This window comes from Meles meles, chromosome 4 (genome assembly GCF_922984935.1).
Source record: "Meles meles chromosome 4, mMelMel3.1 paternal haplotype, whole genome shotgun sequence".
In the NCBI taxonomy this organism is placed as follows: Eukaryota; Metazoa; Chordata; class Mammalia; order Carnivora; family Mustelidae; genus Meles; species Meles meles.
Genome location: NC_060069.1, coordinates 152,105,451 through 152,118,222, shown reverse-complemented (window position 1 = coordinate 152,118,222; position 12,772 = coordinate 152,105,451).

Below are 12,772 nucleotides of genomic sequence, written 5' to 3'. Positions count from 1 at the left end.
ATTGAAGAGACTGTCTTTTTTCCATTGAATATTTTTTCCTGTTTTGTCGAAGATTATTTGACCATAGAGTTGAGGGTCCATATCTGGGCTCTCCACTCTGTTCCACTGGTCTATGTGTCTGTTTTTATGCCAGTACCACGCTGTCTTGGTGATCACAGCTTTGTAGTAAAGCTTGAAATCGGGTAACGTGATGCCGCCAGTTTTGTTTTTGTTTTTCAACATTTCCTTAGCAATTTGGGGTCTCTTCTGACTCCATACAAATTTTAGGATTATTTGCTCCAGCTCTTTGAAAAATATCGGTGGAATTTTGATCGGAATGGCATTAAAAGTATAGATTGCTCTAGGCAGTATAGACATTTAACAATGTTTATTCTTCCAATCCAAGAGCATGGAACAGTCTTCCATCTTTTTGTGTCTTCTTCAGTTTCTTTCATGAGTGTTCTGTAGTTCCTCGAGTACAGGTCCTTTACTTCTTTGGTTAGGTTTATGCCCAGGTATCTTATGGTTCTTGGTGCTATAGTAAATGGAATCGATTCTCTAATTTCCCTTTCTGTATTTTCATTGTTAGTGTATAAGAAAGCCACTGATTTCTGTACATTGACTTTGTATCCTGCCACGTTACTGAATTGCTGTATGAGTTCTAGTAGTTTGGGGGTGGAGTCTTTGGGGTTTTCCATATAAAGAATCATGTCATCTGCGAAGAGAGAGAGTTTGACTTCTTCCTTGCCAATTTGGATACCTTTTATTTCTCTTTGTTGTCTGATTGCCGTTGCTAGAACTTCTAATACTATGTTGAACAAGAGTGGTGAGAGTGGGCATCCTTGTCGTGTTCCTGATCTCAACGGGAAGGCTGCAAGCTTTTTCCCATTGAGGATGATATTTGCTGTGGGTCTTTCATAGATAGATTTTATGAAGTTCAGGAATGTTCCCTCTATCCCTATACTTTGAAGCGTTTTCATCAGGAACGGATGCTGGATTTTGTCAAATGCTTTTTCTGCATCAATTGAGAGGACCATGTGGTTCTTCTCTCTTCTCTTATTGATGTGTTCTATCACACTGATTGATTTGCGAATGTTGAACCAACCTTGCAACCCAGGGATGAATCCCACCTGGTCATGGTGGATAATCTTTTTAATGTGCTGCTGGATCCTGTTTGCTAGGATCTTGTTGAGAATCTTTGCATCCATATTCATCAGTGATATTGGTCTGAAATTCTCCTTTTTGGTAGGGTCTTTGCCTGGTTTGGGGATCAGGGTAATGCTGGCTTCATAAAAAGAGTCTGGAAGTTTTCCTTCTGCTTCAATTTTTTGGAACAGCTTCAGGAGAATTGGTGTTATTTCTTCTTTGAAAGTTTGGTAGAATTCCCCAGGGAATCCGTCAGGTCCTGGGCTCTTGTTTTTTGGGAGGTTTTTGATCACTGCTTCAATCTCACTGTTGGTGGGAATGCAAGTTAGTGCAGCCACTTTGGAGAACAGTGTGGAGATTCCTGAAGAAATTAAAAATAGAGCTTCCCTATGACCCTGCAATTGCACTGCTGGGTATTTACCCCAAAGATACAGATGTAGTGAAAAGAAGGGCCATTTGTACCCCAATGTTTATTGCAGCAATGGCTACGGTCGCCAAACTGTGGAAAGAACCAAGATGCCCTTCAACGGATGAATGGATAAGGAAGATGTGGTCCATATACACAATGGAGTATTATGCCTCCATCAGAAAGGACGAATACCCAACTTTTGTAGCAACATGGACAGGACTGGAAGAAATTATGCTGAGCGAAATAAGTCAAGCAGAGAGAGTCAAGTATCATATGGTCTCACTTATTTGTGGAGCATAACAAATAACATGGAGGACATGGGGAGATGGAGAGGAGAGGGAGTTGAGGGAAACTGGAAGGGGAGATGAACCATGAGAGACTATGGACTCTGAAAAACAACCAGAGGGTTATGAAGGGGTGGCGGGAGGGGGTGGGGTGGGGTGGGAGGTTGAGGAACCAGGTGGTGGGTAATAGGGAGGGCATGTACTGCATGGAGCACTGGGTGTGATGCCAAAACAATGAACACTGTTATGCTGTAAATAAGCAAATAAAAATAAATAAATTAATTAAAAAAAAAAAGTCCACTGATAACTGAATCTGATTCCTTAGACAGTAGGGTACAGGGACCTGATGTTTTCTCAAAGTGCTTCAGGTGCTGCTAGTGCACTCAAGTGAAAACCAGTGGTCTGAGGTCTGCAGACAGAAATCTAAAGAGAGGAAGAGCTCTTACTCAACAACATGATTCTGACTGGAAAGGGAATACAGACCCAGCCCTTCCCAGAAGGGAAAGGTATTCAACCATCCCAAAATGCAGATCTCCTTTCCCCTTTTCTTCCTTATAGCTTGTGCATCAACAGTCTCCCTGGTTAGACAGGGCTGCAAGATTGGAAGATATGGTCCCTTGGTTTGCAGCACAGCCCTAACTGAGGGGGAGCAAGTTGGCTCAGGAGGCTCCATGGGGGCAATTGTTTCTCCTCATGTACATTAAACCTGATGATGCATCTAAGGCTCATTATGCGGGTTAGAAACTGAGAACACCCTCTCAACCCAAACCCAAACCAAGTCAGTTTGAATTGCAGAAGCCAGTTGAGCTCTTCAGTGACCATGAACATAGTTTACCCTGTCCAAGGGTGCCTACCTTGTTAGCAACAGGGCTAGGATTCATATGGGTGACTGAGTCTCCATGCCCTCTCTCATAGTGATGGGGAAAAGAGTTGAAAAATCAGACAGCAACTACAACAACAAAAAAATTAACTCAAAATGGATCCTAGACATAAATGTAAAATACAAAACCATAAAACTAAGAGCTAACAGGTGAAATCCTACATGACTTAGGTATAAATCCCAGCCTTTTTAGATACAATGCCAAAGACACAATTCATGGAAGAAAGAGTTGAGAAGCTGACTTCACTAAAATTAAAACTTCTGTTCTGCAAAAGACAAATAACAGAAGAATTAGAAGATAAGCCACAGACTATGGAAGGGAATAGAGGATGTTGTAGGGTCTTCACCACAAAATAGATATTCTCTTTTCCAGAGCACATACAGAATAAGTGGAATCCTGGTTCAGGAAGTTAGAATAAAGAATAACGTGATCAGGGCTCTGTGATCTGTCTCCCCAGTTGTGCTCTTGGTCTACATAGCAAATGACCTAGTTTGGGTCCTTAAGCCTCTGGACTATTTCACCTGTGCCATTATTGGTCTCCTTAGCTCCTGTATCTTTCCCATATAATTTTCTATATCACCCACAGTACTCTAAAATTGCATTCTAAAGTGCAAATCTAATTATGTCATTTCCCTGCTTAGACCCCTTTGATGGCTCCCCACTGCCTAGAGAACCATGTCCAATCTGCTTAGCAAAGCACTGAAATCCTGGTCACCTTTAACTCTCATCTTCCACTGCCCTTACATCACTACCCTAAGCTCTTGGCAGAGGGAGACATTAGCAATTCTCAGAATGTTACAACCTCACACTTCATTGCCTTTGTATGTGAAACTTTTCCTGCCTGGAAGGCTCATCCCTCCTTTGTCCTTCTGGCGAATGGATTCTACTCAGTTTTCAAGGACTGAGGCTCAAGATGTAGCTCCAGTGTCCTTCCTGGGAGAGGCTAAGCTTCTTTGAGCCCCAGGTAAGGTCCGTCACACTGGGAATAGAGAGAAGTTAGCAGACCTTGGAATTAGACACAACTGGTTGCAAAAGCCCACCTTTGCCACTTACCAGCTAGGTGAACCTGAACAATTTTATATGTCTTATTTTTCTTATCTGCAGGACAGAGCTAATCATTCTCCATCATAAAATTATTGTAAAAATCAAATAAGATATGTACATATAGGGGCGCCTGGGTGGCTCAGTGGGTTGAGCCGCTGCCTTCGGCTCGGGTCATGATCTCAGGGTCCTGGGATCGAGTCCCGCATCGGGCTCTCTGCTTGTTAGGAAGCCTGCTCCCCCCTCTCTCTGTGCCTGCCTCTCTCTGTGCCTGCCTCTCTCTGTGCCTGCCTCTCTGCCTACTTGTGATCTCTGTCTGTCAAATAAATAAATAAAATCTTAAAAAAAAAAGATATGTACATATAGTTCCTGACACATAAAAGATGTTCAGCTCATGTAGTTATTGTTGAAATTATTACTCCGTGTGAGTTAGGGTAAAGGTAAATTGCTGTAACAGAAATACTCTAAAAGAACATCTAGAGAAACAAAATGACCTTTACTTGATAGGGATTTGGCTTATGTGGGTATAACATTTGTCTAAATTCAACAATTATAATAACACAACTATAATTTTTGCATTCTTTGTATTTGACGTTTTCTTCAAGAGAAAAAGAATTATCGAGGTCTAATTAATAATATGCATGCTGAAGTACTTAGGAGAATTCTGCAATATACTGTGAATTATGTCCAAGAAGTAAAAAAAGACTGATAGATGATGGAAGAATAGATGGGTCGAGAGATGCGTAGATTTGTAATAATGAAAAAAAAGTATAGTAAAACATTAGTGGTAGAATCTAGGTTGGGAGCATATGGATGTCCACTGTATAATTCCTTTAGCTTTGTTGTATGTTAAAAAATTTTCATAATAAAAATAAATAGACTCGATTATAAAATGGTTTTAAAACTATAGTTGTTTTTTTCCCCTTCAAGTGACAGAACTGAAGTGAGTGTGCCAAGTGTGTGGGCAGTTCTGTTCCATCTGCTCCTTCAGGGATGCCAGGCTGGTGGGCAGTGACTCAATTTCTTCCAGGTTGTCTAGTCATTACTCCATCATTCCCTAGACCAAGGACATTGTCCTCATTTGTGGCCAAAACTGGACCACTGTGTCTCAGCTTCAAGGGGAAGAAAGAGTGAAGAAGCTATGCTCATCTCTTAAAGCCTAGACCCAGGTGTAGACAGCATGACTTCTGTCTATATTCCTTTGTGAGAACTGGGTCACATGGCCCCATGTGATCTTAAAGGAAGACTAGAAAATATCTAGTTCTAGGCTCAAGAAGACTAGAAAATATCTAGTTCTAGGCTCAAGAAGAAGGTGAGTTTTTCCCACCTTGGGCTCTGTGAGAACACGCCAGGATGTCATTTGTGCCAGATCGTAGTCATTTGGAACCCCTGACAGACTGCCTGAGGACATGGTATTTTACAAATCTTGGAATTTCTAGAACTAAACATGGGGCTTGACATGACGTGGGTCTTAAAGAGATGTTTGCTGAATGAATGAGTTTATGGAAGAATAAATAAATGAATGAGGTTAAGGGTTAATAGTGCCTTCTTGGACCATACAGTAGATAAAGGATGTATCTACTTTAACTGTGGAAAGCAAGCCATATCTTGATTTTATAGATTTATAATATGCCAACTCATTCAGGGGTTCCTGGGTGGCTCAGTTGGTTAAGAGTCTGCCTTTTGCTCAGCTCATGATCCTAGGATCCCAGGATTGAACCCCACAGTATGTTCCTTGCTCAGCAGGGTGTCTGCTTCTCCCTTTCCCTCTTGCCCCTCCATCCCACTTGTGCTATCACTCTTTCTCAAATAAATAAATAAAATCTTTAAAAATATAAGCCAACTCATTGAACTCAAGCCATTCTTTATTAATTTCAGCCTTTCTCTATCTTTTCTCCTTCCTCAAACTGTATCTTCATGAGAGACAGGAATTACTATTTTGCAAAATTTATCAAACAATATTAGATGACTTGGAAGAAAAGTATTTAACCTAAGAATAGAAATGGTTTTCCACATTATTAAAGGACCTAAGTAACACTAGTTTGGATTAAAATAATATGAAATGGCACAGGAAAATTGTCTACTTACTACAATTGACCCATAAGATGTTTATTTGGTTCCATTTTTTAAAAAAATTAAGTAAGTACTTGGAAGTAATATAATTGTTTTCATTCCACTATATTCTGTAATTCTGTCATTAACTCATATGGAGCTCTTTACCAATTGATTCAAATTATTGTGTTTTTACTGTACTTCTCCAGCATTTAATCTGAGATATAAAGAAACATGATACTGTTGTAGATGGCATTTAGCTCAATTATTAATTGGATCACTCTTGAAAAAAATAGGATATAAAAAAACCAGAATATAAAAAAATAAAATAGGAAATCTAATTTTCTTTCTCATGTCTGATGGATTTGTCTTACGATAGCAGCAAAATAGTCTTTTCCAGTTCTCATGTCATTTCTCTCTGTAAAATTCAGGGGCCTCCTGCCTTTTTTTCATTTACATCAAGACCCTCCACATGCAGTTCTGTGATAAACAGTGAATTTCCTGGGTTCTTTTGACTCGATCTCCTTGTGTCTGTATATTGGAACTTATTTGAGCAAGCTGGTATGATATGTAAATGCTAGTATGAAACTATGGTGAATTCTGATGGTTCAGGAATTGATTGTTAGAAGGAGATTCTCATTTGGATAGCTATGAGCCCCAGATTTGTGCCTGACAACAGAAGGCAGTAATACAGAAAAGAGAGATATTTCTACAAGAAGATTAATAGAAAGAGGAATGGCTTGACATGGTTTGGGAATGAGGCAAAGAAGCCTGCAAAGGTCAGTCACAAAGAGACTGTTCTGAGCATGGGGTGACTAAGAAGACACTTGTTACCTGAGGTGAGAATAAGAATAGAATGTCCCTTTCTGCAAAGAAGACATCCAGATGGCCAACAGACACATGAAAAAGTGCGCCACATCACTCGGCATCAGGGAAATACAAATCAAAACCACAATGAGATATCACCTCACACCAGTCAGAATGGCTAAAATTAACAAGTCAGGAAATGACAGATGCTGGTGAGGATGCGGAGAAAGGGGAACCCTCCTCCACTGTTGGTGGGAATGCAAGCTGGTGCAACCACTCTGGAAAACAGCATGGAGGTTCCTCAAAATGTTGAAAATAGAACTACCCTATGACCCAGCAATTGCACTACTGGGTATTTACCCTAAAGATACAAACATAGTGATCCGAAGGGGCACATGTACCCAAATGTTTATAGCAGCAATGTCTACAATAGCCAAACTATGGAAAGAACCTAGATGTCCATCAACAGATGAATGGATAAAGAAGATGTGGTATATATACACAATGGAATACTATGCAGCCATCAAAAGAAATGAAATCTTGCCATTTGCGACGACGTGGATGGAACTAGAGGGTATCATGCTTAGTGAAATAAGTCAATTGGAGAAAGACAACTATCATATGATCTCCCTGATATGAGGACATGGAGAAGCAACATGGGGGGTTAGGGGGATAGGAGAAGAATAAATGAAACAAGATGGGATTGGGAGGGAGACAAACCATAAATGACTCTTAATCTCACAAAACAATCTGGGGGTTGCTGGGGGGAGGTGGGGTTGGGAGAGGGGGAGGGGGTTATGGACATTGGGGAGGGTATGTGCTATCGTGAGTGCTGTGAAGTGTGTAAACCTGGCGATTCACAGACCTGTACCCCTGGGGATAAAAATACATTATATGTTTATAAAAAAAAAAAAAATTGGAAGGGGAGGCGAACCGTAAGAGACTATGGACTCTGAAAAACAACCTGAGGGTTTTGAAGGGTCAGGGGTGGGAGGTTGGGGGAACAGGTGGTGGGTAATAGGGAGGGCACGTTTTGCATGGAGCACTGGGTGTTGTGCAAAAACAATGAATACTGTTACGCTGAAAAAAATAAATTAAAATAAAATGCTAAGAAAAGAGCTTTTGGGGGGACGAGGGGTTTCTAAAATGGCCAAAACAACTTTATACAGACAATTAGTTGAAAAACAGCTATTTGATCTTGATACAATTTTTAACTTATTTGGCTAAATCCTAGATAAATTAACACTTCCTTTGAATGCAAAGTTGTGCCGACCACTCAGAAGTGGTCTGATTTTTTGTATGTATGACAGCAGAATCTTGGGAGGGTGAGTGTGTTTCCCTTATAAACAGTCTAGGGTAAATCCAAATATCTACTGGAGAAGAAAATTTTAAAAACATTTTATTCGGAACTTTCATTGCAGAATTTCATTTCGGAAAACATTTTCATTCTATTACTGCAGGATTGTTTGCTTGTTCCCCTGTATAAAATGGGTCATTTGCCTCTTAAAAAATATATATTTATTTAAAGTTTATTTACTGAGTAACTTACTTAATAAACCCCAGGTGGGGCTTGAACTCAAGACCCTGAGATCAAGATTTGCACACTTCTCTGCCTGAGCTGGCCAGGCACCTGGCAGTTAGCCTCTTGAAAGAAATGGGAAGCCACAGAGAAGGTTTCAGAAGTACTTTTTTAGTTGTCCAATGGTATTCAGTCTCCCTCAGAAGTTATTTATTTTTTTTTAAAGATTTTATTTATTTATTTATTTGACAGCGCGCGCGAGAGATCACAGGTACACAGAGAGGCAGGCAGAGAGAGAGAGAGAGAGAGAGAGGGAAGCAGGCTCCCCGCGGAGCAGAGAGCCCTACGCGGGACTCGATCCCAGGACCCCGAGATCACGACCCGAGCCGAAGGCAGCGGCCCAACCCACGGAGCCACCCAGGCGCCCCCCCTCAGAAGTTATTTAAAAATGGAGAGTTTTTGTTCAAGATGTCTAATGCTGGCGTGAAGTACCCCCCCCCAAAAGAATAGAATGTCCCCAAGGTTTGGGATGAAGACACTTGCTGCTTTTCCCATGGGAACTCTGGCCAGGTGGGTTAATGTTGGTGTTCTGCTTTTAGGGTTGCAAGGTTCGGGGTCCCTAGGACCACCCTCAAATTTAGCAATTTGCTAAAAGGCCTCACAGAACTCAGAAAAGTCATATGCTCGTGGTTATGGTTTATTACAACAAAAGGATATTGATTAAAATCAGGCAAGGAAAGAGGTGTATAGGGCAGGGTCCAGGAGTCACCAGATAGGAGTTGTGCCAAGAGCACCTGTTTCTCCATGGTACAATATTATGTGTGGTGACAATAACTAATAACTCTGGTTATTAGTAACCAGAGAAGTTCAAGCCTTGCTGTCCAGAGTTTTTACTGGGGCTCATCTACATGGCTGAACTCTGTCTCCAGCTCCTCCAGACATCAAATTAATACCATATGGCCCAAAGCCTCCCATTATAAATCACATAATTAGCAAAGACTCTCTAGTATTCCCTAAGGGCCCCCACGTAAACAAAGGCACTCTTATCTGTCAGGACATTCCAAGGACTTCGCGGTTATCTTCCAGGAGCTGAGCGCAAACACCAAATCTTTATCTGACGAGGTAAACCTATACTGCACACAGCTGTCATTCTTGATCAGAGAGGCCTATCCTTGGATCCCCAGGACAGATCGAAGGATCAAATCTGTGGCAGAGGATCAGATAGAAATTCAACTGTCCTTGTATCCAAGGGGCAATCTCGGCATTATAACAGGAGATAAAACCCCAAAGCTCAACAGGGAAATGAGCAGACATGAAGAGGGAGGTCATACACAGGGCTGAGATACCAAGAGCTTGTTCTTATTGGGTACTTATCCTATGATGCTTGGATGTGTATCACTGATAACAAAAAAATCCAGGATTGGAGTGGTCTAACTGAAAAAAACTTTTAAAAAATCCAATGAAATAGGTATTTGGAATCACATTGGTTATGACAACTAATTTGAACATCTGATAGTTCCTGAGCTATATATAGCTTGAGCTGGCTGTGGAGCAGATAATTGTATTCATAATAACTGACACTTCATGTGAGCTGATGGTCAGGCCCAGGGCTTGGGTGTGGGAGCAGATTATAGGCTCCAAATGGTATCCGAAGAAGACATGCTTCCTTTCTCATTGGGATGGGAAGCAAGAATGACCACAGGTGAATCCAAGAATCCTCAAGATTTTTCACAAGCCTATGAACAGCAGATTCATGCCTATCCTGCCAAGAAAAAAAATCCAGGGGCACCTGGGTGACTCAGTGGGTTAAGCCTCTGCCTTCAGCTCAGGTCATGATCTCAGGGTCCTGGGATTGAGCCCTGTGTCGGGCTCTCTGCTCAGTGGGGAGCCTGCTTCCCCCTCTATCTCTCTGACTGCCTCTCTGCCTACTTGTGATCCCTCTCTGTGTGTCAAATAAATAAATAAAATCTTAAAAAAAAAATCCAATTTGGAACCAAGTGCCCTGCCCCCCCCCACCTGTCATACCAGGTCATATTGGATTTGAATGGGAGTACTGAGTGTTTAAGACAAAAATCAGGTGGAGGATCCTTATGTAAAGACTTTGCCAGAGCCTGTATCCAACACATTTATTTAATCAATCTATATTTAATAATTATTGAACACCTTCTATGTACCTGGCAATAGACTGAGTTTAGGGACATCACCTTAAATCTTACTCTTAAGAACTTATGTTTCTCCTTGAGTCAAACGTATTTATTGAACACCTAATTCTCTTATTTAGACATTCTCTTATTTGTCCAGGATTTATATGGATTATGTGTGGTATCATCTGACTGTCCCAGGAAAAGTAGTAGTTAGGATCTAGTTGTCTCCTTGCTTCCTCTTCCTGGATCCCATGGGGTTTAGAGCTTTAGAGAAGCTCTAGAAGCCCTGATGAAAATGTTAATGTGCATGATCAAGATCAGGGTTGAAAAAATCATCAGTACAGCTAATACTAGGGTAGCAACCGGGATCCACTCTGGTTGTCAGTTTCACCCCATATAAGTTGTTAAATATTTTGAGTATCATCCTGGCTGACTCCTCTCCTTGTCCTCTCCACCCAGGACTTTCTCTTCTCAAAGAAGAGTCTGGTCTTCCTGATGGACAAAGATGGCCTCAGAGGACACTTTCTGGAAACTTCCACTTCTCTTCTTGGAAAATAAATCTGCACCCACTCCCCTTCCCCCAGCACCCAGCTCCAGCCCAGCATGACAAGCCTAAGGATTCACTTCCGGACAGTAAACAAATCTGCAGAATCATTTCACTGGTTCATTCTACCTCAGGGCCCAGCATGGTGTCTGGTTCTGACAGAGCTCTATTGTGTGTGAGAAACTATTCTGAAATCTCCTGACAAGAAACCAAGTCATATTACATTGCATTGTATGGGAAATCCACACCATTTCTCCCCTCCCTTGCGAGGTAATCACTGCCAATTCATGGTGCTATTGTGAAAATGAGTCATTTGGGAGCAGGCCAAAATAGGCAAAGAAAGGAGGACAGCAAATTGGCCCGATGGATTTGGTGGCATGAAATAACACAGATTTAAACGTGGTGTACTTTGTGTTGTCGCGTCTTTAATCCTTGCTGAGAATGCTGATCAAAGAAAGACGTTACCTCTATTTGTGACATTTGGTCCTGTGATTCTATAACCCTTTCAAATTTTTTATTTGTCACTGGATAATATATGCACATGTTGAAAAACTCAAAATGATACGGAAATGTTCACATTAAGAAGCTGTGTTCCTAATCTCACACCCACCCTCCTCCACCAGGTAACCACTTTCGTATCATTTCACGTTTTGTTACACAAATTCAAGGAATAAAACTCTCTCTTTAGTTAGGAGGATCCTACCTGGAGCTCGCCTCCCCACTACGAGCTCAAGTCAACAGATGCATTCCCGGCCTCCCCAGCAGCCCGGGTGATAACACTTGATCTACACTCAGTCAATCAAAAGCACCCTCCGCAGATTTTGAATCAGAAGGTGGTGACAGGGGCGCCTGGGTGGCTCAGTGGGTTAAGCCTCTGCCTTTGTGGAGGCCAAGAAAAATCAAGGCCACCCCACCTCAGGTTTGGCCTTAGCATAAGTACAGCCATCTCAGACCCCTGTGCCCAAGGGCCGAACTTTCCCCTACTTTACTTTAGTTCCAGGAGGCCCCAGCCTCCTTTGGTTCTGGAGACCCTCTCCCTACTTTAGTTCCAGGAGGCCCCACCCTGCTTTGGTTCTGGAGATCCCCACCCTGCTTTAGTAACAGGAACCCATAAATACCCCTGCCTTAGTTCAGCTCAGGGTCCAAGTCCTTACTCCACTGCATCGAATATACGGGCCCAAACTTAAGCATTTCACCTCAGGGTCCAAGTCCCTACTCTGCTGTGTCGGGTATACTTGGGCCCAAGCATAAGCTTGTCAAATAAACCCTCGTGTGATTGCATCAGTGTTGGCTCCTTGGTGGTCTCTTGGATGCGAAAACTTGGGCACAACACCTTCAGCTCAGGTCATGATCTCAGGGTCCTGGGATCAAGCCCCACATCAGGCTCTCTGCTCGGTGGGGAGCCTGTTTCTCACTCTGCCTGCCTCTCTGCCTACTTGTGATCTCTATCAAATAAATAAATAAAAGATCTTAAAAAAAAAAAAAAAAGCAAAGTAAGCATGGGAGAGAATCCTTTCTATATCTCAATTTCCAGAGACAGTGGTGCTAGTGGGTCAAGCTGCAGCTTCTTGGATCCAGGATCAGTGGAGTGGGTACACATAGGAAGGCATTGACAGAGCCAGGTTATGTTCAATCTGGTGACTCAATTTCAGGGCCTCACTTGAATGAGACTCTTCCTAGGACCCCAAGGGGTTTCCAGCAATATGTTCACGTGTTTCTATAAAATCTGTACAAGCAAGCTATTTGAACTGCAATTGCTTAAGACCACTGTCCTCTTCCAGTCCAGCTAACCTTTTGTCACACTTTTGTGCTATGTGGAGTTGATGCGGCTGTCACATTTTGGGGAACCAGCTAAAGGGAAATGGGTTAGGATACATCTAGTTTGGGTGTAGTGTGACACATTTATGAGGTTCATAATTACCTTCATAGTCTTTGCTGGCCACCCTCGGGTCAGAATAGCGGCTAG